At 50.2% G+C, this 22,500-nt stretch overlaps 1 protein-coding gene across 3 annotated transcripts in view; it reads right to left on the minus strand.

Moving 5' to 3' along the window:
- Positions 1 to 22,500, minus strand: part of LOC125949488 (ensconsin) — a 104,171-nt gene that overhangs the window by 45,511 nt on the left and 36,160 nt on the right. The window contains exon 1 of one of the 3 annotated variants that reach the window (XM_049676572.1): positions 17,202 to 17,347. The exons of the other annotated variants lie outside the window; for them this stretch is intronic. The gene's annotated coding sequence lies outside the window, so the exon portion shown is untranslated. Of the gene's footprint in view, positions 1 to 17,201; positions 17,348 to 22,500 lie in introns of those variants that run through there. 3 annotated transcript variants of the gene reach the window in all.

Raw genomic sequence — 22,500 nt, forward strand, 5'->3', positions numbered from 1 at the left:
AAACCGTCTACCAAATCCGAGACGATCGGTGAAAGTCGCCCAATCAGCGCGTACTACTGTACTGAAGTAGCGCCGTTGATGAGCTTGCGCTTGAGTATAGAGAGTATGTGTTCCTTGCCTTAATTCCTTAAGGCGTCTGTGGCCAACCAACCAACCACACCAGCGCAATGTTCAATTCTGAAGTTCGGTTTCCAGTTGTTGGAATCTGCCTCAACACTTGCAATGGCAAACACAAATACACATCTTTGGTTGGATGGATTGTGGATGCTACACCTGCAACGCCGGAACACACTTTCAGGCGAACGCGACGATGAACGACTCTATTTACTGGCACGCAACGCAGTGGTAGCATGTCTCAGCCATATGCTTTCCGCCACATTCTTCACCAAATATTGAACAAATATTGGGAAATAGCGTTAGCTCCATCCGCCGTTGCGTCGATTGTCGATTGCCGGGGGAACTGTACACTGTACTGTGGGTGTGCGCCTGGTTCGACCTTATTTCCACTCCGACAGACCGCGCAGGTTCGTCCGCAAACCGCAAGGCACAAAAGTGGAGCATCGATCTGTGGATAGCACACTTACACTAGTGAGGCAGCACTAGCGAGATGCTAGCTCGAAGTCTGCACCGAATGTACCTCAAAAATCAATCTCAAGATATTACCACCACCACCACTAGCAGCACCGGTTAACCGTGATTTGTGACGCAGCTCGAACTAACTGTTTATCACGCGGGCGCCCAATAGCTTCTTCGGGCGTAGCGGCTGGAAACATGCCGGGCCGGGATCGTGCTACGCGGACGCCGGAACCGCCTAGTAGCTTTCACTTTCAGTTTAAATAAGCTCGCGAGAAACGAGAAACATAATCAACCTTCGACCCCATACACCAAACCGACCGACATCCCAAGACAATCCACTCTGGTGTATCACTTTCATTCGCAACAGCACAGGACAGGACGAATTGTTGGACCACACCCGACGAGACGAGTAAAGGTCTCGGGTTTGGCGCTCGCTGGTCGATATGCATCGATGGTCGCGGCGAGGTCGAACAGAGACAAGACTTCCGGCAAGGGTCAGAACCGTAAAACAGCGTTCACAGTCGCACAACACACCATCGGTGCGGTGTATTGTGCCGGTAGTAGATTATGGTTGGCGACATCCAGCCAGTTACCTAATTCCCTCCTGCCCTAATGCGTTTTATCGTGTCCGTCGTGCGGCACTCGGCGAAAGGAACCGCAAAAGAACTGACAATCGATGGCGGCCGCGTTCCGACTGCTGACGCGCTATGATTTGTTGCCTTTGAACGACACGAATCCCAGGGTAGTATCCCAGCAGGGTGGTGGTGGTTGTCGTGTACCTAATCTACCGCAGAAGCCCCTCCAGGATACTGCCTGCCTGCCTGCCTTCCTTTGTCCTTCTCATCGACACAACTTAACCCGATGTAAAAGGTATGTCTGTGCGAAGTAGGTGCACTAGTAATGCGGGTTTTCAATTGAACCTTGCTGACTTGGTCACCTTATGGCTATGGTCATGTGCACAACAGCAGCATCACCCCGCAGCCATCGTAAATCTTGGACCATTCTTGCGGACAATCGAATTCGCTCCATTATGCGACCAGTGACCAGTGGAGCGAAGAAATGACAGACCAAGTCTGCGCCAAGTCCAGCGCCAACAGTGGCCATACCATTGCCTGCGGTTCCGCGAGATAGAAGCTTGCGAATACCTTCCCCTAACAGGTGCAGCAGCTCGCTCGGAGCCAAGTTTCACCAAGTTTTTCCTCAACAAATCTGATCCATCGCACCTCCACCGGCTGGACGGTAATTACTGGCTTTACAATCCATTAAGCTTCAATTGTTCGTGGTAATTGCTTAATCGTGTGTTCTTACGTTAGATCGCCCAACGATGACAAGCCGTTTCCAGCCAATTCCCCGCGCTAATGGAATGGTCTCCATCCTGTGTATCTAGGGATATTACGAAGTTGTTCTCCAGCTTTTTGCAACGCACCATACCATGCCCGATCCGATCCGATCCCGTTAGCTTCTGTGGAATCGTTGTATAGGAACTGCTTACCACCTTACCAACCCATGAAGAGCTGCATATCATCGGCTAGGTATCAACAGCTAGCCTTCACTGCACCTTCATCCCATCAGCTGTTCCCGCACGACGGCGCAGACCACAACAACGGCGGCGATGGCTACCCATAACCACACGAATTTGATTGATCTTGCGGCGTGACCGCCCGCTCGCTTCCCGACAAAAGATCGCAAGCGAGAGTTGCACTCTACACCGGGCGGAGGCTCAGGAGGTGGTGTTCCAATGGTGGAACTGCTCTGCTTTGTGTATCACTGCGGTGTTTCACTTTTGATTGATATCGACATCGATGCAGAGAGCGAGCGCAGTCCCGGGGGGCCGCCGCCACCAGTACTTTCACTTTTTGCCACTCTTCCAGCATCATGTGATCATGATCATCATAATCATCATCATCATCAAATGCAGATCATCTTCCGCTATTTTTCGCTTTACAGCGCGCGACCTATTGGTTCATCAACGTGTTTTTTTTTATTTTTCATTATTTCTGGCAACACACCAGGGTTAATTCCCCAAATAATACCCCAAAGCATCATCCTGTCCAGATGGCAGCAGCTCCAATGATCACAAATCCACGATTCCTACCGACGATCCTGAGATTCGATCTATAGAAGATCTGGCGCAACAAAGAAGCTGCATTACAATTATGTCTACTCCACTCTGCTACGTCCGCCAGGGCGCACTCTTAGTGTGCAGCGTCCCTCGCTTGGCTTAACCCTCTATTTACTCTACTTAGCACCTCCTCTTCTTCGTCTCACACTGAACACTTTCCTTTAAAACCCACAATTGGTGCGCACCCCAAGGAAGCTGCACTTCCGAAGCCTTTTCGGTGGTGATTGCAGCACATCGCATACCGTTTGGCGCTTCGATCGAGTTCCAGAGGACGGTTGTAAGGAAAGTAAAGAAGAAAAATCATTTCCAGACGCCCTCGCTGCTGGCCTAGGGTCTGGCCGTTTGACTGACGGTGGGCTGATAAACGATTACACTCCATCAATTTACACTCGCAACCGGGCGGGCGGCCGAGAATACATCTCGATGGCAGGCCAACCAGCCAGCATGCCAGTGGCAGATCAGGTAAACGAGGAGGAGAGCAGCGCAACGTGCAAATGGTTTTCTCACGATTTGGTAATTTATTGGTTTTTCCGAACCAATTTTCAGTGGCCAAGATGCTCGGTCTGACGGTCGGTTGATGGTGGTGAAACGAATGCACCCTCTCTTTCTTACTCTTCACTGTGCTACAGTCATTTCGATCCGGCAGCAGTCAATGGGTATGGCCGCAACCTGCTCCAAATTGGTTCTTTTATGATAAAAATTTTTCGAAATAAGTTACCATAAATGTGAAACTTCTTCCATTTGCCACAATTCGAAATGGCAGCCCGCTGCCGGGGCGAAAACTTTCGTTTTTCCTATAATTCACCTTCCTTTCCTCGCTTGGCCAATCCATTGGATGGTCATTCAGCGATTAGTTGCAATGTCTCGAGAGCGATCGATCGATCGATGCTCGGTAGAATGAATGTTTTATGTTGAAAACGCGATTTTATTCCCCTTTACTATTTGTAATCCAAGTCGTCTTCGGTTGCACGGCTGCGATCGCACCGCGCATTTTGTACATTTTACATTGCACGATATCTTCTGTTCGGGGTGGGGAGGGAATACAAACCAAAAAAAAAAATGGACGGAAAACCCTGCTCAATTGACAGTTTACCAATTCCAAACCCATCGGAAGCAATTGCGCTCGGTGTGCTCCGATCCGCGACGCAATAATGGCCGTTGTGCCGAGAGGCTTTGCTCTACAAATGTTACTGTTTGTTTTCGAGCTGGGAACCTAGGCTACGGAGCAGCGCCGCCAGTTGCCAGTGGGGGCCACCACAAAGTACGATGATTCGTGCGCTTCTTTAAACAAACGCGTCGGAGATAGGCCATTTGCGATAATGTAAAACGGTTTAACTAGAGCAAGTCAGCCACACAATTAGAGATGCGATCTGCGCCCGACCGCGGCGACACGACCGACGATCACACCACCACCACCACCATCTACGGTGGCGGCGTCGTCGTCTGTGCGCCGCCGTCGCGCATCTTGCGCTTCCGTCAACGAGCGGGGAAGAAAGTCTCACTCTCCCTCGTTTCGCTGTGGCCGTTGGCCGGGGGGGCTAGCTAGCTATTGCTGCAGCTGCGGTTCGATGCTTTCAAACCAATGCGTGAGTCAGGAACCCCCAACACTTCCACAGCTGATCGGTGTTTGCTTCTTCCTTGGGCATGGACAGCATCATCAAATGTTCATTTAATTAATGCTTCGTCGAAAACATAGATGGGCTGGTATTTGAGTCGATGCACACACAGCAACTCACGGGTGCAGTAGCTACACGAGAGTGTGAATCAAATCGAGCATTGATGGAATCAATGATCAACCGGGCACCGGGCACCGTGGGTCTGTCTTTCGATTGATGGCGGCATCTCGTCCAATTACTAGAAACAGTTGTAAAGCTTTCAACAAAACGACCGCGATCGTGACTCTTCCTGCCCAACAGCAGGGCAGGACGGAGCCATTAACAGTAGGAAGGAGAACCTGTATCTTCCGCTTGGCATACGGAAACCGAATAAAATTTCGAATACTGGAAACACTAGTTCCAGTGCAGCTTTCGTCACCACCAAAGACGACGCCACCCATTGGACGTCTTATCCTCGGCTATACTTAGCATAGTTCGCTGCAAAAGCTTCTTATCCAATTAGCTCCCAGAAGCAACCTTCCGACCTTCATACCCAGCTGAATCGTGGTGGCGAACCGATGGATAGACCGGTGGACTAATAAATTACGCTTCGACAAGAAGCAACTAAGCGCGAGCCGCGTGGGTTCCACAGACCGGCCAGTTCGCCTGGATCGATAATCCTTGCATAATCCTCCAATAAGTCTGACCTGGCTCCTTCAACCAACCATTCTCCTTGGGGCACGGTTTTGCGTCTGCGTCTTCTCAAGATATACACAAACAAGTACGAACTGTTCGACCTCCCCATTAGGTCACCTTGCTGGATAAGCCCGGGTGCAAACGTGCAAGGAAATTGAATTCCCGGTCAATACTCGACCCATTACGAAGCACCCTCTAGAAACTCTTCTATCTCTTCTGTTGTCCTTCCAACTGCCTACCAGTTTGTTATCCAAAGCTTAATGACAGTCGCTGAAGAGAACTAACACGGACTACCGGTCTACGGCTGCAACACCACTCTGCAAATCGTGTCACAATTCAATCAAACTCACGGATGTCACGGGACCACTTCAATCGGCGTTCCAGATCAATGAATCCAATTTGCCACTGCACTCCTGAGACTCCCGATTCCAATTTCATTACGATACACAACATCGCTCGGAAATGTCGCTCATCAAACCATGCTGTTACATAAGCTAGGAGTTCATTGATTTGATCCAGCAACATGTTTTTTTGCTAGACACAACAACAGGACTAGTACTTTACCCATTCGGGAGCTTTCAATAGAGTACATTAAACGTTCTGGTGCCAGGTCTGACGCTCCGTCAGTTCGTTCGGAACTACCGAGTTCAGCATCAGCTGTCATGACACCTCAAGAATTGTAATAAATTATGACACGCCCTGGGGAAATGGGGGGGCCGTTCCCATTTAATACCATGTAGTAAAAGCGGCATATTTGAGCGATTCATCCATCCAGCTACTGGCGTGTATGGCCATGACCCGGCACCTCGACAGACACCATACTCGACTGATGTGATCAGGTGAATGAACTGTACGACCCACAATAAAACCATCGGCAACCGGCATTCGAATTTCTCTCGCATCGAACGGAGTCGCTGAATCATAGAGGTGGCGTTTCAAACATTAAACGAAGTTTCGAGAACATCTCTGCAAACTAAGGCTCCAAAACTAAAATTACATAATTTATGCAATGTTCTTCGGAGCTTAAAAAAAGGCCGGCTGATAGTAGCTCGCCACATGTGGCAGCGCAGCAGCATGCGCCCATAACCATTCGTGTTTCGATACATCCCAAGCCTTTTATCGAACGACAAAGAAATGGATACTACCACAACACAACCGAAGGCACACTTTGGCCTTCATCGTCTTCACCAACCATCGAGGGGATGAAGCACCACAACACACCATCGAGACTCCGCTGTCTCGTGCTCATGCTGCACTGCCGAGAACGTCGGTGAACGTCTTCGAATGTCCATGAGCTTGGTTCTCAGTTTTCCAACGGAATCCACAGAGCTCAGTCTCAGAGTGGCACAGAGAGAGAGAGAGACAAAGAGAGAAGGGACCTTCGTAATGGACTTTGTTTATTTATGCTTTCGCTTCCCACTCGAACCGATTCGGTCCAAAGACCCAATCCAAACTAATAGCAGGGACCAATGCCAGTGCCACACAAACAATAACTCGAATGTCTGGCAGGACCGGGATCAGATTTCTTCGAGGGCAGCGAAATGTAAATACAACCAACTCACGGATGACACACCGGACCGGAACACACGGAGGCACACACCGGAGTGAGTGCAAAAGGTTTCATCCGGAGACGAACATACAAGCGGGCAGGAAGCAGACAGACCGAAGATGAAAATATGCTACCCCCCTTTTTTCGGATGTCTTCCGGCGAGGTGCCGGCGATGGATCGGTGGTGGAACACTAATTTTCAATTATCGGATCCCCGGCGAAAAAATATGAACCAAACCCCACCCCCAGAGTTCCCCATAATGACACCCCTACACTAGATCCATCCATAGCGTTCCTTGGCAGCCCTTCAACCGGCTAGGGCTAGGGTTATTATAGGGCAGTCGCTTGCCCCCCAAAAGCCACAAATGGAAACCAAAACCATTTCTCTCGCAGGGCTAAAGTGTTTGTCCATCGCCAATCCGATGGCCATCGTTTGTTTGACAAATGTGTGTAACCCCTCCCTAATACCATAGTCCCGTGCTCCCGGAAAATGGATAATTACGCATAATTACACACATATCATTTGCTATCTGGTTCAAATGGTGGAAGTCAGAAGCCCCAGCTGGAAGGCAGAGCACACGTTTCGTTGGCAGCAGCAGAGAGGTCTGTATGTCATAAAACGATGTAGCTACTATCGAAAAAGGGATTTTGAGGTGGGCGCTTATGTAGAATACTCAAATTTTTGGTGCCACTTCCAGGGCAAACGTTAATCAATGCTTTCCTAGCTCTGACACACATGTCATATCAGATACGCTGGAATGCCGCTTCAAGAACTCGCCTTAAACGCTTTCTACTATCAGATGATGTTGCTGTGTTTATGATTTACAGACCGTAGAATGGACCTCACGAGCCGCAAGAAGCGCCCATAACGGTTTCGAATAGGTTCAATGGACCATTATCATCGAATACCAACAAACAGCTGCGTGCATGCACACGAGAAGGTCCGGATTGCTGCCGACGACGACGACGACGACGACGAAACGAAATGGATTCGAAGCTTCGAAGGGCTTGTGGTCAAATACACCCTGAACAAACAAAAGCCCTCCACCGGAGTGCGTGTTTAGCGTGAGAGACCGAGTGGACCGGGATTCCAGCAGCTCTAGTTGTTTAACAACTGGACAAATATACTTCTAGAGGGTGCTGATTAGGGCCCGTGTCACGCACGTGATTATGGACACGCATCGAAGAGAAAAATGAATCTCTATTCCACTGGCCGGCCATCCCCCGGGTCCTTCTCTCCGAATTTGGTCTTATTAATTTTTAACAACCCCCAAAAAAACGTGGAACATACGACGTGGTACAATTTTGAAGCCGGTATGTGCTGTTCTCTCCTCTCGAGGGGGGCGGCCAAGCGATGTCTGGATTTGTTAATCAAATAGCTCCACATCGTGCGTTCTCTCGCGATGAGATTTAACACAAAGGCGAACTACTTATCGTGTAGTTTATCGGCCATCCATCCCCCCACCCACGGCAAAACACGGAATTCGGTCGCCACCGCGGTTTAGCCACCGAATTGTTGTGGCTCCTGTGAGGCAAAAGCGGTCAGGCCACCCCGTCGAGGAGGCCGGTGGTAGCGGTGCGAGAGGCGATGTTCACTTTCCCATCAACCTGTCGCCAGCCAGCCGGTTGCTCGGTCGGTCGGTCGGCCCGTGATGCCGGTCATTTGCATACACCGGTCGACGAGGTCACCCCCGGCAGGCACCGTCGGCGTGTTCGAGGTCGGTATGTGAATGACCTACTACTACTACTACTAGTTTCGAAGACCCCGCCCCTGGTCGACCCGCTAGCTACTAGTCGCAGGCGAAAGTATGACGCAGCGGGTGGTAGGAAAGGTGACGAAGGTGACGCCGCCTCTGTGTGCGCGCGTTATCGAGTTCGGCGGCATCGGACAAGAGGGACCACCGCCAGCTAGCAAGCGTCTCAGCAATGCGCGACGACGCGACGGCTCTGAGCCACCGACCGATCGCCACCGCATTCGATGCTCGTAACCAATCTGATTACACGGATTTGAATACATCCGTGGTCCGACCGCGCAAGTCGCGCCACGCGAACACATCCGCCACAATGCGCCTGTCGATACAGCCGGTGAACCTAACGCGCGTCACAACCAGAGCCAGTGGAAATGGGATAATCGATTGGCTGGCTGGCTGGCTGGCTGGCAAAGCGCTGGAGGAAATTGCTCGTGCCGGACGGACAGACGCCGTGGCGATAATCGGTTGGTCTCAGCGCGCACTGGCGGCTCACGGGAAGTTGCCTGGCCTGGCACCACACGCTGCTGCCATCATCTCGCTAACCGACCAACACACCACACTGCCACTTGCCTTTACTAGCGACACTATGCTAAAGAGCACTGATACCGGTGACAGGGAGAGCGAGCGGAAGGTGGGACAGCAAAAACAAAACAAAACAAAAAAAAAAGGCGAAGCGGATGTCGCAGGGTGTGACACAGAAAGTGACAAAAAGTTGAAGCTCACCAGTGCACTACAATAGGTCGCACCTACTTCTTGTCATCTGGTACAGTTGAGTAGTTCCGAGTAAAGTAAAGCGACCACTTCTCGAGAGGGGCACTAACGCAAGGGAAAGTAGTTTCATACGACCCTTGGTATGACTTCAGAAATATCCGCCAGAAGATAAGCTAATCTGAAAGCGAAAACACCACCAAGAAGACCGCGATCTGGCTAGACATACTTCTTGACTATGGCTACTTCTATAATATACTTTTTGAGTTCTTGAACTGGGTCGTAATTCCTGACCTGACTAAACTCCTTTTTTGGAGCGATCATAGTGGGATAATTCTGGTTTATGGGGGGCGTTATACAATCAATCCAAGGGTCGGTAATTACGAATTCTTGGACCTTCCATTACGACTTCTTCTCGGCTAGACGGCACTCGTTCGATCGGCGGGGCCGACTCGCAAGCCATCATCTTCTATCTGGGCGACCCTAAACCGAGGAGGGGGCCAAAGCCCATTCCCAACTTTATCGGCTACATCACCGAACGTCTTGTTCCAAAATTCTACTTTCGAAGCTGCCGCTAACCTCATGTTAGCGCCATACCCCCGGGAGCAGCAGCAGCAACCGGGACCTGTTGGAGCGTTAATTCGGCATTCCGAAGTCACCGACCACCGAAAGTGTAACACACGAAACGAAACCGTTCGCGAGAGGGAGTGAAGAGACTGATAAATCGGGTTTGATTAGTCGGGCGACGTTTTACTACCGCCCACCGGTACAGACCTCATAAAAGTGAATACCTTAATCGTGCTCCGGTTTCTCCGTTAGCGGGGGTCTCAAGTGACGCACACCCTCGGGCACAAAGCACATCCTTTAGTGCTATTGATCTTGTGCGACCACCCTCCGGTAGGCAACGGAATGGACCACAACAATAACCACGACAAAAGAACGAACGGATTCTAGTGCTGGTCTAGGTCCAGAGGGTCCATTTCCATTTCGAGTTGGTCGACTTCTTCGACCCCGTATACGCTGCTAGAGGGCAAACGCGCGCGCCAAAGAATCCTAGAGACACGCGCGCTCGCGCACCGTCTTTGGAGGAAAAAAACCAAATAGAGAAGAAAAGGGCTAATGGCCCTTCAGGACCGGTGGCCTCGTTCCTCGTTGGCGTGGCACGCAAACGGGTTAATTAGCTCGCGGTCATTACGTGCACGCGCGTACCATGGCCCGACTGTCGTACTCCTGCCGCCGCTGCTGCTGCTGCTGCTACAATTATTTGGTGCGTGCGAAGGGGGTTTTTGGTGATCTTTTGGCACAAAACCATTTGAAAGTAGAAACTGGGTCTCTCTGTCTCTCTCGACTCTAGCCACCGCGGTCTAATTAGCGACAAATTTGTACTGCAATACACCTCACTGCGTGTCCGCCCATCCTTGCTTGGCCATTTGAAAGTAGAACCGAACCTGCATAGTTTGAAATTCCACGAAGAGCAAGGAAATGGAATTTTTGCGCACAGAATCACGCCACGCGTTTCCCCCGCAATCATTAAGTGAAAAGAGAAAGAATTCTTTCAACGACATAACTGAAAAACCCCCCAATAAACCCTCGATTCTCCAGTCAATTTATCGCGAAACAGCGACGTTCGGCGAGCTCATAAACATAAAACGAAATGCGCGAACCACTTTCATCTTTCCAAATTATTGACGCATTCTATCTCAATAGCACCCAAAAGCCAGTTAGTTATCCTCAAAGCCTCTCATCAAACCCATTAGCCAAAAAAAAGGCACAAAAATCAACCTGACCCCCATTTCACAATTGTGCCCCTTTGATTCGTTGCAATCTTTTCTTCACTTTTACCTTCTGCTGTTTTTATGTGTCGAAAGCCCACCACCACCACCACCATCACAGGCTGGGACATAAACTAACAAATCAAGATTGATAACACGCGGTAGCGATAAGTGAACCTGAGCGACACCATTAAACTAAAAAAAAAGCCGCAATTCGTCCCTCATAAAAGTTTGTGCGCGAGACTCGCGACGCCTGAAGGTGACTGGAACGGTGACGCGATGTAGCCTCAATGTCACCTGATACCCCACCGAAAAACCGGCATAATCACGTCGCACTTTCAACGCCGCGGCGGAGTGGCCTGTCTGCGAGGTTCCAAAAACTGAAGGTTTCTCAACACGAAACAGCTCGAAGACGTCCACAACACTCTGCACGACCAATTACGCTGCGACCGACCGACCGACCGACCGACCGACAACGATCACTTTTTGATTGATAGAAATCGCACCGCGAAAAGTCTTTAATGTCACCACCTTCCTTCCCCTGTGTCTTGTCCTGTCCTGTCTTGTAACAAACCAATTAGATCCACCACAATATCAACCCCACGGCTTTGACCCCTGTGTTCTGTGTCCTTGATCCCTTCTCCTGAGACTCCTCAGCCCACACACCTTCACACAATATCATCACTTGGGCATCACCGTTTTCGAAGACACACACTCCATTGTTTTCCGTTCGGTGGTGTTCTGTCGTGTGCCCGATGAGTAGTACGCGATCATCGTCCGTACGATCATCACTGGGGGGTAGGAGGATAGGAAACGACTTAACTGCCACCTTTCGACTACTTCTGCCTGCCGCCGGCCACACTTCGTCCCGCATTATTGCATTGCCGATTGAAGATCCGTAAATTTTGAAAGTGTCGAGGCTGTAAAAAGCTATCTGGAGGGAGGAGGGAGAAAAATTGGGGAGAATAAAAGATTCAATTAAACCTCCTCTCCCGCATCTCCACACCCCCCTCCACGGACACGGTACCCGGAGTACACACCGAGGAGACAAGCGATTTTGTCGACTCCTCCATAATGATGAATATAATGAATTCATTTTGCTGCCAGCCAACCAACCAGCCAGCGACGGTACCCGTCAGCAGTCGTCCGAAAAGTCGTCAATCCGATACGGTGGTGTACCATTCTCACTACGACACAGGCCACGACACGCCAAAAACCGCCACAAAATATGTTGCCTGACCTCAATGGCAATGGAATCGGCGGAAGATGGCAGCAGATGCGCACCCGCCGCGCGATGGTTTTTCGGTTTTGGGACAATAAATGCGAACCGCAGCGAGCGAGCGCGAACACCCGAATTGGGCCAGAGGAGCCAGTCTAGCAGGAGATTGTCTATATGGTCCGGCGCATGGGCGTCACCTAGTGGTGATGGTGTGGTGTGGTTTATTGAGCCGTGAAGGTTCAAAACTGTGCCATCAAATCTAAAGTTTTATGAGTTTTCGCGTTTTATGTTTCATTATTACTGCCCTGTCCCAAGTGCGCCCGATCGGCGAGAGCTGATCATAAGTCGTCGTCAGGCAGCCGCCGAGGAGATCGTGCGAGACCGGCTTACCAAACACACCTGCTGCTCTGTCCGTACTGTCGAGCAAGTGTGGCAAGTGTGTCGTCGCGTATGATCACGCTCACGCCGAGATTAAATTGGAGTTGGCCGCTTATTGTCCGCTCCTCCACCTCGGGTGTCCACACTACGGGAGATGTCACAAAAAGGGGCGTACGGCGAAACGACTTATGCCACGGCCAGGCAGAGCGGTATTGTTTCGTGTCCGGCGTGTGCAAACTAACGCCCAGCTCCGTCCACCATCGCGATCACCAGCAAGTACAAGTCCGAAGAAGAAGAAGAAGGTCGTTGAGTGTTTTGCGTCTATCAGCGTGCGCGTCGATTAAAAGACGACCTACGACGACGACGCTGTGGTGACGACGAAACATTCGACAACCGCTGCTTGCACCACACCACGTTGCGTCAGTATCGCGCTCTGTGTGTCGCTTTAAGGTGCGTTTCTTGTGGGTGCCTGAGTACGTGAGTGGAGCCCATTTTCGGCCAAAAACCCGTGGTACGGATTGCGAAAAACAAAAAGGAAAATCCCCACCACGACACGCCGCACGAAAACAATACATTGTTGTTTGTAAACCGTTAATGAGTCCCCGCAAATTATCACCATCACACCACCACCACCAGGGAGCGCCCGCGCTCGCGACAACTTTTAGTGCCACCTGCCGGACCCGCCACCCTCCCTTAACCCGGTGTTGTGGTTGCTAAAACTAACAGCGCGCAATCAGATCAACTCACGCAAAAGCTCCGAAGTGAACGTGGAATCGGACGAAACACGATTCTTGAATCGATCGAACGAGCTACTCCGCCGAGTGGTCACAGTGAATGGCATACACAGTTTCGTCTCTAAAAGCATCATTCTTATTCCGGAATTCCTGGCCATCGAAGAACCTCCCCACGGCAGCTAATAATGAGTTAACTAAATACAGCCAAATCGGGCTTCCTAGTGCGGGCTCGTTCCAAGCGCCCAGCCATTCTAAAATGGAAACACAAAGTCCTTCCTTGTTACGCACGGATTGCTCCGTCCGCTGAAGTCTGACTGCCTGGGGGCACTCGCATGGTGTGTACCAATGCCTAATGTGCACGCGGTCGCTTTGCTCTTCCGCGTAGTAAGCTCATTATCAGGTGCTGCTGATTTAAATTAAGTAATGGCGCACACCAAGAAAGATTACCGCCCAGCAAGTACCTTCGCATTGATGCACTTTCATTTCCTTCAATTGAACATCACAAGTCGCACCCGCTCTGGATCCTTCTCTTCTTTTGCGGCTCCGAATTTGTTCTAAACGCTTGACTGAACTTGCCAAAAACATGCCACTGACTCACAGCTCACAAAAAGGCGAATACAAAATTAACGAAATAAAATAGCACCATAAACTACCAGATTGTTCAGAAGCCATTTGCACATATCATTGGAGGTTGAAACTCGAAAGCCTTCGCGTGCCCCGCAAATGTGACCGGAGTGTACAGAGCGGGGGAAGGATGCGCCGCCACAAATTAATGCACCGCGCTTTTGCTTATTGAGTTCGCGGGGCAATTAATGGAATAATTTAACACTCCATCTCAAGGTTGCCGGTGCCGCCGCCGCCGCCGCCGGTTGTGAAGGCGAAATGATGATAGGTCTCCTCCTGCGGGAGAAACCCCCACGGGACCGTGTGGTTCAATTTTAATTCCTTTATTCCCCTCGGGCAGAAAATGTAAATAACAAGAGGAACCCCGTTAGGACGATTTGTCCGACACTAATCAGCGAAGAAACGAAGAAAGGTTTGTTTGTGATTTCCCGAAAGAGAGAAATTATGAGCACTAATTATACGCACAATCTGGCAAATACATTTTGTAAACGGCCGGTTAAAACAAAAGCAACGATTCATTTGCGGCATCGGCCAATCACCGCCAATTATAAGAGATCTGAGACTGACAAACCTACGGAGTTCAATCGATACCGCCCGGTGAGTAAGTTGAGATATTTGATGAAGCCTTTAAAAAAATCGGAAACATTTATGCGTTCGCTCATCCGCAACCTTACATCACCACGATTGACCCATTTTGCGGCGGGGGAGATACCTTTAGGTGGCGCCTCAATAGAGAGATCCATGTTTGGAGTTTTGCGAAATGTGCCAGAAAAACAAAAGCAGGAAAAACTGAACTGAAATGATTCATGACGCTTGCGGGCAGCAGACACGCATATATCCTTAGCCAATGTCTTGGGCTCCGGACGAACGAAATCCGGACTCCTCGGCAATGATAAACACTCATCCACCCACAGCAACCGGGGCACATGTTTTATTCATCCCGATTGCCAATTCGCACCCAGACCGACTCCGCCATTCCGCGACGCGACGTCTCGAGACGACGGGATATCGTCTGAAAATATCTGAAACATCATTCCGTGTGTCGCTTATGCCATCTCCCTCCCTGGCCGTCGTGCCATATACCGGGGTGCCAATGAACCAAGCAAACCATAACTCTTTTCCACCGTTCCGGTTAACACCCAGGATTGGCCATTGGTTACTCACCACGCAGGAAGGAAAGGTTGATGACACCAACCGGGGAGAGGCGATTGGTGCGAAAACATATCATTATTGCATCCCGAGGAACTGCCCCACAATCGAACCAAATGCTGACATTGCATAGTGCGATCTTGTGTCTTGTGTTTTCCGCGGCATAATTATTGCGCTGGACCAAAAACCCCACCTTGACATTTGTTGTTGCATTGAAGTGCAATCCCAAAGGCCCGTGGCAAGAGGAAAGGTTGAACTTGCTGCGGTCGTGCACAGCAAGAAAATCAGCGAATTCGCAAGGGGAAAGGGGCTCTTGATTGATTTATGGTGAGTGCGGGCCCGTGTTGAGAGGCTATACTTTGCGACTCGTCACCTCGGCACCACGAAATTAATCGGAGATTTCCAAATTTCGAGCCTCGTCACGGAGCTTAAACTGAGCGTGTATTTGGGAGACCTCTGCCAACTGGCACTAGTGTGCATCGAGAGGGCAAAAGTTCATAGCTTCGTGACGTTAAACAGTAGCAACACATAAGACGGAATGAGGTGGTTCTGTTATCAAGGTTGCCTGCATTTTATACAGTAATGTACATTCATACCATCAAACCATTACTTGATTCCATTATCAAACGTTCGATTGGTATTGCGAAAAGGAAAACTTATCTCAATCGAAACGCTGGCAAATGAAACTCTGATAAGCTCTAATGTAAAGCGTCCCATTCGTCAATCGCAATTCGATCCACTGTTGCAATTACTCGTGCAAAAGTGACAGCTCCAATAAATATGCTTATCAGCAACGGTGTGGTCGGAGCATTTGGAAGCAAAATATTGAAATCATACCACATTCGTGTAGCGCTATCTACGCTATGCTGAACTATCCGGGCCCATGTTGCAACCGATGGTTCGAAGCAAAAGCGAAAACTGAAGCACTAAACATTGAGCAAACAGTGAGAAGAAAAATCCTTCCAACACCAAAAAGGCCTATCAAATCGAGCCCAACAAAAGGTGCCAATCGTCTCGTCGTATCGTCGCGGTGGCGGCGGCCGGCACCCTGATCAGCTGGCGCCCCCAATTTCATTCCCCACGAGCAGCTGTCTGGCGGCCTCCTCCCCGAGAAGTTTCACCGAGGACACCTCCGATGGCTCCTATGTAAACACATCCCCCTTCCTTCGGCGTACCACACCTCACCAACAGGCGCATTTCGTTTTCACATATTTTACACCTCCACGGCCCACAGAACTCGTGGATCAAGCGCGGACGCATTGCTGGGCAGTGCACACACCGAAGCGGTGATGCAGCATCACAGTTTGAACGGAATGCAAGCACGCGAAATGGGGAAGAAACATAGCATATGCGTGAAGATGATGTCTACACGGCCTTTAAGGGAAGCTGAGCTTTTGTGCAATTTCGATGACGATCGGAATGGAATCGTTTGTTTTGCAAAGTTTCTGATTACGACGCGCTTACAAACTCCGAGCCAAGAGTGTGGTCGCACCATTCGTACGCATTTTATTTTCGTCGATAACAAAGCACGATTGTCGCAGCAGCGCGAACACACCGGGCACACACACTGTCGTGCACAGCAGTCAGTTGGCACAACGGGCGGCGGATTCCTTCTTCCTTATACCGAGAACACACACCTCGATGCTAATGCGCGCACGCGAGATCGCCCCGCGATCGACACAAATTATAATATCGTTTGTGGCCCGCGAGGGAAAAACCGGGAAGCACAATCCCGTTGCTGCTGCTGCTGGTGCTGGTGGTGCTGGGATCCATTGCATCAGCTCTCTAGGACCGTTGTCCCGAGGAGCGGGTATTTGTGAATAATTACTGCACGAAAACGGTTGGACCACCAACGCCAATCCAATCCAATCGTCGCTTCCAGGCGTAAAACAACACGCAAAAGTTAATCACACACACACACACAGCAGCAGCAGCAGCAACTCGGTGTTTCCATTTTGCGGTATGCGGTCCGCGATTCCATCGTCGTCATCATCATCACCATCATTCCAAAACTACCTTCGCTGACTCACGCACAAGACGCGCCGCCGCGCCTGCTGCCGCGGAATTGTCACGCGAGCAGAATGAATGAGCTAAATATTTAAATTATTACCCGCTCCACATATTCCGTATCACAAACAACGGCTAATTGGCTCTGGTGTGTTCGTAGATCATTTGGTCACTTGCACTTCGGGGGTTTGGTGCACCGATGCGGGAGTTCTCACGAGCACCGATCCAGCCACAGTGCAGCAAAACATTGTAAAAACCGAGGAACCAAGCAATGTTCTAAAGCACCACGAGCCACTAGTAGTAGTAGCAGCAACCGGCAAACCTGCTGCTCACGTTGGGGATCGAAAAATACGCCAAAAGTCGCGGCTCACGACGACACGCTAGAGAGAACCGAACCGATCCGTCCGCGCGTAAGCTTATCACTGAGCAATGGCCCCGTGCGGAAAGGTGTAAATCACGCGAAAACCCCCACGAGTATGTCGCGCGGTCGCGAGAGAAACTCACGGATCCGGCGACGATCTCGATCTCGCGTCGTACCGTGGTGGTGGTGGTGATGGTGTGTGCGCTGCTCATCGACTCCGATGATGATGATGCTGATGAAGTGACGACAACGATGCCGACGTTGATGACTGTATGTATGTAGAAGGAGAAACTTAGCGACCACGGACCACGGAGCACGAGGCCACCACCAACGTCTTCTTCGCACGCGCGCGCGCTCGCTCGCTCGAAAATATCGGGACTAAAGGGTGGCCGCGTGCTGAATACGCGAAGAAGCTCCAATCGGCACTCCGGCACGCGGCACCGAGTCCGGAGAGTCGCGCGTACGGAACGCTTGCGCTCGAGGTTGGCGCTCTCTCACTCGGGCTCCCCTTTTGTTTCGACCGCGTGCGCCACGCGGACTCATTCGCGGCTGCACCAGAGCCAGAGCAAGAGAAAGCGCCAGCCAGATGATTGTTCCAAGAAACGGTTTGGAGCAGACGCGATTTCAGAGCGCGGAGAGCGAAAAGAGAAACTCATTTCATTGCGCTCACGCATTGCGACTGCTCGCCTTTTGGGAAAGCTTTTCGAAGGTATCGGGGGGGAGGGGGTGCCGATGGCGAAAGCTCTCGGCTCTGGCCAAAACGGAACGCACCATGCGTGGTATGGGGCGGCTCCTGCTGTCTGGTGGCTGTCAGGAGATTTCGTCTTTTTTATGCTGCTGCTGCTGCTGCTGCTGCTGCTGCTTCGCTTTGCTTCAGTCGTCAGTTGGAAGCCATTCGTCACCCTGTGCAGTGAGATATCCACTGTTACAAACACATAACGGTACCACCGTTAATACACATTTTAAACCAATCCTGGAGCGACAATCGATATCCTTCTGGATATGGTACTCGGGATTATGTCACCACCATGCGGCTCCATAAAAAGTTGCACTCGCCATGCACCAACCATCACCATGCCCCATGGCAGTCAGTGCGGCCGTGCGCGCCGGTATGACATCATCGGAGTGCGAGGTTTGTGACAGAATGTGCCGTTTCACACAGCCAGTAGCCAAGAGAATTGTGGTTTTCTCTCCATTGTAAGCACAAATTGAATTCCCCAATTGGTTCCTTTTTTATGGTTTTGTTCTCGAATACATTAGTCGATCCATACACCACGAGCAACAATGTTCAATGCTTGGTATTGGTATGTTCTTGATATTGTATGTAGGTATTAATATGTACTAGATATAATTTACTTACGTGGTAACGCGTGAATAAAGGATGAATAGGAATTTGCTTACCTGGAATGAAAAAGATTCAAATAAATACATTAACATAACATATCGTCGTTTATCGAGATGGCGTCAAATGTTTGATTTTATCTACTAATTACGTCTTTTTTAAAAAAAAGGGGAGCATTTATTGAATTTGTCGAATGACATTGTAAAGTGCAATCTTCATAGAAACTCAAGGAAAATTTTGAACAGTTTTAATTTTCCCAAACCGTTAAAATTTTCCTAAGGATCGGTAATGAGAGATTGAAAACGACCAGTTTTGAGAAAACCGCATTAAAATGTTTTGCAAAGTAATCTCATAGTGCTATTAGTATTATTTTTATATCGATTCACCCAGCATCTTCACAATATTCTTGAAAGATTTACCAAAACAGAAAAAAATGAAACGCAAACACTCCTCTCCCTTAATTATCCCCACGTAAGACCTATTGTGGGCGAGCGAATTCTAGGTTCCCTCTGATTATCTACCAAATACGATCAATCATAAGTATAGCACTCTCAACAAGCACTCTTACTCGGCCCTTGCGCACACACCACCAGTCACTTAGCAGTGTAATTACGCCCATCATCATCGCCAACGCTGGGCAATGCTGGGCAAACAGAGACCACGACGTGAAAACAGCACACCGAGGACGAAACCTCAGAGATGACGGCCGCCGAAGGAAACAACTGAAACGAAAAGACGAACGCCAAAACGAAACCGTATGCGCTTTCTTGTTGCACTCGGTGCGCCGGTGTTCGAGGGGTTGTTGTCGACCGACGATGCTGACAAAATAATTGCCAATGTGTGCAGCAATCATCGCGGCAGAGGATTAGCGGCGAGACACGCGTCAGGCGAGAGAGACAGGCACACAGCCACCCCAACAATGAATGCACCACCGTCCGTCGTGCCCTCCCCTTAAAATGGGTCAAAAAAAAGAAGAACAAGAAGAAGGAAGAGCAGAAGAAGACGCTCTTACCCTGCTGCTGCCGAAACACACACACGAACGTGTGGTTCCGCAATCCAATACATTTCCTCAACTATGTAGCGCACGCCCCAAACGATGGCGTTTTATGAATTTTCACCTCTCTCGCGCGTCAAGAAGCGCCATGTCTTCGGCTGGGTGGTGCTGCTGCTGGCATGTCAACATCATACATGCCATCCCCGTTCGACACCGCGCCATCGACAGCAGCGCGCCTCACCGCACGTGTGTCCGTGTACCGCTGTCGTCTCCTCGTAGGATGCACTAATTGCATTCGTTGCAATAATTTGACAGCAAGTTGGTGCGCTCCTGCACAACAACAACACGCAGCCAGCAAGCGATGAACGATGAAGACGATGCATCGCTCTAAAGTTGCCCATTTTGGAAATTGACATTACGTATGTGTGTTTGTGTCTTTGCCGATCTTTGACTGAAATTCTTCGAGATTGACAGACCAGATAGCTAGTAGTGTGTGAGGCTCAACACAGCACAGGCTTTGACGAACAAATCGAATGGGCAACTCAAATGACATCCATCAGACTCGGCACGGGACCGGGCCCCTGACTCTGACTCAATCAGTTGAGCAATTCAATCAAATTATTCAACCACAATTCACAACAACTTCCCATGTTGCAATACAATGTTCCCTTCGCTGTTGGTAGGATCACCAAGGCACCAGCAGTATCTTCCATTTTGCTACATGTACATGCTAGCTGCTGAGCGCTGAGTGTCGAAGCAAATTAGCCATCGAGACACAAGAGATGCATCTCCGGGGTGCATCTCCGGCGTTGCCCAGCCCAAGTTACGTGCTTTTATGCTCAGCTCATTATGCTAACGGTGCAACACAAACCACCGATCAATGGTGCACGTGTTTAACCATCGTCATCGCCTTTGTCGTCGTCTTCGTCGTCTTCTGGCCGTTGGCCAGTGGAATGCACTTCTCGATTGCTACCACCCCACATGAGCAGCATAATAGATCGAACGGACAGTCAAGCAAGTAAGCAAGCAAGCAAGTGGCGTGTCTTAGAGGAGACCGAAGACAAATTTAGCTCGAACGGGGCTCGAAGCAGCACGTAACACGACTAAATAAACACACGTACACCCCTATCCCCCGCACACCCTGCCGTTGTCCCCGCGTGTACCTGTGGCTGGTGGCGAGATGGTCGACGCGGGCGCAAAAATGGATTCATAATTGCGACGAATTATTTATCGGCTCGACCACTGGCTGCTCGCTGTTCGCCCCACTCTCGATCGATCGCACACAGCAGAGGAAGCAGTTTTATGTTTTATGCTACCATGCTTACCGCAACATTAAGACGCGTTCCTAACAACCCCGACCAGAGATCCTCGCCGGACGGAGTCGTCGCAGAGGGAAGATTGCTTCACTTCTGTCTGTCTGTCTGTCCGTCGATCTGTCGGTCGGTCTGTCCGTCGATCTGTCGGTGCCACACACAGTGACCCAGAGACAAACCGAGGGTTTGGTGTTTCGCAGGCGAGTGTTTGCTGGTGGTGCACGCCGGTATATTTCTGTGTGTGTGTGTGTCTGTGTGTTATGCAAGAGGTTGCCACTAATAACACGTTGAATTGCCAATTTTATGCTTCAAATTATGCTCACCAACAATTGTGTCGCTCGTAAGAGGGCGACGAGATGATGTAGGAAGTGACCGCGTCAGGTTGGACGATGGCGCCGCCGTTATGCAATGCCGCCTCCCCGCCGTGGCCACTTCCTCGTACTCGAACGCGTCCGAAGATATCAAACACACTTAGATCGCACATTAGCGCGGATCTCCGGTGCCGATCAGGAGATAGGAAGGAGGTCTGTTTGGTCTAAACGCGTTATGTCTTAATAATGTTTCGCGCTCATTAGTTTTATGTTCACCGCTGGCTCGGTAATATCATTCCTTGGCGCTAACTGCGCAACAATAAATACTGGGCGGATACCGGAGGAACCAGCTCTGGAAAGCGGCACCAAGTTGCTCCAAGGGAACTGGCTCCTGACCGGCCCCCGGGTGAGCCTCACCAGGTGATAGCATCAGATGTGTTCTGGCGTCCATAGGCGCACTTGCCCCCGCCTATCCCCTAACGGTGTGTGTTAAGTCGCAACGGCGCTTACTCATCTGCCTAATGGATCCTTCAGGCCAATCGTGCCAAAGTGGTTAGTGGTCTCTCTTTCTCTCTCTGCCTCTCTTGGGCATCTTGCGGACATCCTGCGGCCATTGCAATTGTCCCGATTCCATCCGGTTGTTATACATCGTGTAGTCACGATAGAGGCGAGGAGAGGCGAGGGCAACGACTGCTTAATTAAGATAATGTCGTGTTTCGCCCCAAGGAGTCACAACCTTCATCGTGTGCTCGTGCGCCTGAGCAAACTCAAGGTCGTCTAACAGCTTCTGTTCGTACAGACAACAGGCTGCGCTACAATCTTGTTTTTCTTTGAAGCAAAAAAAAACCCGAACAAGTCGTAAGTCTATCGATGAACATTCCTCTGACCTTCCACGTTGCACTGCATCACGAGGCTGACGGTCCGGTAAGATTTATCACCAAGCTGATGTCTCCATTTTGCAACACCTTCACGAGCGACATGAAATCGAAAGTTTCACCCGTCCATGCTTCAGACGACAGGTAGATACGAAACAACCAAACGGACCAAACGGTTAACAGCACATTCCTTTCCTTTACAGTCACGGTTATCCATGGACACAATGATACGGCCGGCTGGCATGATATTCGGCATGAAGGCCACCTTGACGAAACATAAATTTTCCAACCTCTCCACGACCTACGACCCGACCCTACGAGCGGACTGGGCCTGTCGCAAAATGACACGCGGCAATAAAAATAAAGTTCGTGAAAACAGGAAACTAACGGAAACGCGTTCACCGAAAAACCACCGCAACGCACCG

Source organism: Anopheles darlingi, chromosome 2 (genome assembly GCF_943734745.1).
Source record: "Anopheles darlingi chromosome 2, idAnoDarlMG_H_01, whole genome shotgun sequence".
NCBI classification, from domain to species: Eukaryota; Metazoa; Arthropoda; class Insecta; order Diptera; family Culicidae; genus Anopheles; species Anopheles darlingi.